The following is a 2,946-nucleotide window of genomic DNA, read 5'->3' on the forward strand; positions in this document are numbered from 1 at the left end:
TTTCTACATATTCGCTAACAGTCACCAATTCTCCTCTTGGGTGTTAGTACTGTTAGAGGGGCACTAGAGATTGATAGGGGATGTCACATATCCAAGACATTAGAATGCCACTAATATAAAAAGAAATGCATAAAACAATGAGAAGAAATGTAAGGGCTACTTCTTCTAAACAAAGAGGGAAACTAGAGCTTAATAGGGGATGTCGCCTATCAAAGATAGTGGAGTGCCTCTAATGTAAGAAGAAATGCATGAAAGAATGAGAAGAAAAGATAAGATCTATTCCTACATAAAGAGGGGCACTGAATTTTGATAGAGGATGCCACTTATACAAGACAGCATAATGCCTTCAATATAAGAAAAAGGAAGAAGAAGAAGAGTTCTGCTCTTCTCATATCCCTACTGAGGTAATTATATATGAAAAGGGAGAAGCGTTGTGAAACCCCTTATGTAAAAGAAGCTAAACTCTTAGCTATTGAGATATTGTCTGTTTTGGCCTAAATGTCTCATGGTTTTTATTATTGGTGTGTAACTTCCTAGTATGTCACAAATCTCAAAATTGCTATAGGATGAGCACGCTTAATTATGAAGTTTCTTACATAAATTTTAGTCATTACACAAAAATGCATCTTGATTTATGCGTGTCATCTTTACTTAGGGGCCATGCTAATCTTCTCTATATCATTCTGAATTTATCAAGACATTCAATAAAATTAACATTACAAATTCCAAAAAAAAAAAGTAAAATTTTTAGTGATGAGTATTACATATAAACATTTCATATTATTTTATTAATATTACAAAAAATTCATATAATTTACAAGTCTAACTGGATTGTTACATCCAGGAATATTCGCGGCAGTAGAGAAATATATAGTTTAACGTCTTAGCAAAACTAAGTTTTTAAACCAAATCAAGCAGATAAGAGAGAGGGTGTAACATTTATGAGATACCAAGATTTTTACATGAAAAACTCCTGAAAAGGGGGAAAACCATAGGGCCTAGCCCAGTTTGAATGAATCCACTAGTATATCAGTTGATTACAAATGAGGCCCTTCATGGGGGAAGGCCTTAGCTTGATGTACATCTTATAGAGTACATTACATAATGTGAATACAAAGAATCACTGTTGACATGTTCGTTTGGTCGGGAGGACCGCTCGTCGGTGGACAATGTAAGTCGGAAGAACCGTAGTCGGCGGGCAATGGAGGCCGTAAGGACTGTAGTCGGTGGGCAACATAAGTCAGAAGGACCGTAGTCAGCTGGCGACGGTGGTCAGAAGGACTGTTGTTTGACGACGAAGGTCAGAAGGAAGGCGTTAGGTAGAAATATAGTGACGAGCGGAGGTCTGGTGTCGAATAAAATTTCGATGTCACTTGGACGTCGAGCAGAATTCCGATGTCACTTGGGGATCGGACAGAATTACGGCGTCACTTGGGCAGAATTCTAGCATCACTTGGGCAGAATTCTGGCATCACTTGGGCAAAGTTTCAGCTCCGGACGGAGCTCTAACGTTACTTGGGCAAAATTTTGACGCCTCGTGGAAGACGGGCAGAATTCTGACTTCCCGTGAAAGTCAAGCGAAATTCCGGTGGTGGTTGAGGAGGAGTTTCTTCCCTCATAATATTCTCTTATTCCTTCTCTTCTTCTCTTCTTGCTTGGGTCCCCTCTCAAGAGAAATGAAAGGCTATTTATAGTTTTTTGAAGATGGCATGCCCGTAAATAGGAGGAGGATCAAGGGCAAATGTGGAGTGGTTCGGATGGATGATCGATATTGAATCCCTTGATTGTGGACCGTTTGTCAGACATTTTAAGGTCTTAATGATATCGGAATTCAGCGATCTTGAGCTCGTTGGATTCGTCTCGTCGAGCCGCTCGATTTGATTATAAGCATGTCATGTTTGAAAACCGTTTGGTAATCCAAATTGTGGTTTGAACCATCCAACAACGCTTCGGGTCTTCAATTCGGACTCATTTGGGCTCAAATTTGAGTTGAATTTGGTGTCGTTGGGTTCGTATTTCTGAGACAATCAGTTTAACTGTAAGTTTGCTGAAATCAGAGTTCAGATGATCCTGGATTTAATTTTTGAAGTTTCCAGCTTGATTTTGCCTTGAGATTCGTGCCCGATCAAGATAATTTTTTGATAAGATATCAAGGATGTAATCACATACGCTTTATCAAAAATAAGAGCTTAAAAGAATTGTTAAAAAATGAAATTATATCATCATTATAAATTACATAACAAATAATATATGTAAAGTCCACAAAATTATTCACTCAACATAGATAATCCAACTGAAAAATAATTAATCAAACTAACTACTAATACTAACTTGAAGTGACTTAAACTCCTTGCTTTATTCTGGCTCTTCATTGAATGTTTTAAAGGGTTTATATAAGCTCCAAATGCCCAATGATTGTTGCATGGCCCCGGTTTCACTCATGCGCTCCTGTGAAACTGCTCCCATGATTTTCACATCAAATTTGCGGATATGGTCAGGATGAATGAGCCAAAGGATCCGACATATTCTATATAGAATGCGCCAAAGGATCCGACACATTCTATAGAATATGCCAAAACATCCGGCGCATTCTATAATGCGCCATTAATTCTTTCGCATTCCGTGCATACTCTAGTCTATTTGATATTTTCTGACTATGCTACACATTTTGACGAATTGGCTCCAACTTAAAGTTTTATCAGATTGTGCTTCTCTCGCTAAATGTAGCTGCTAACATGCTCCATCTTAAAAATTCGCCAAAAAAATAGGATGCTTATGATATTTTAGTAAATAAAAATTAAACATCTTTTTAAAATATGATTTGAAGGTATTTCATTAAATATAAATTTAAAACATTCTAAAAATATAGGACGGTTCTTATTTTCGGCCTATTTGAGGTTGCGTTTAAGCCGAGCAATAATTGCAACGAGAAAAGACCTGCGTTCT

General features: G+C 37.4%; 1 non-coding gene across 1 annotated transcript; it reads right to left on the reverse strand.

The window, feature by feature from the left end:
• Positions 1-609: 609 nt before the first annotated feature.
• On the reverse strand, positions 610-715 carry LOC114578779. The gene has a single exon (XR_003699732.1). It is a non-coding gene; the product is annotated as a U6 spliceosomal RNA (small nuclear RNA).
• Positions 716-2,946: the final 2,231 nt, after the last annotated feature.

The sequence above is a fragment of the Dendrobium catenatum genome, unplaced genomic scaffold (genome assembly GCF_001605985.2).
Source record: "Dendrobium catenatum unplaced genomic scaffold, ASM160598v2 original_scaffold_155233, whole genome shotgun sequence".
NCBI lineage: Eukaryota > Viridiplantae > Streptophyta > Magnoliopsida > Asparagales > Orchidaceae > Dendrobium > Dendrobium catenatum.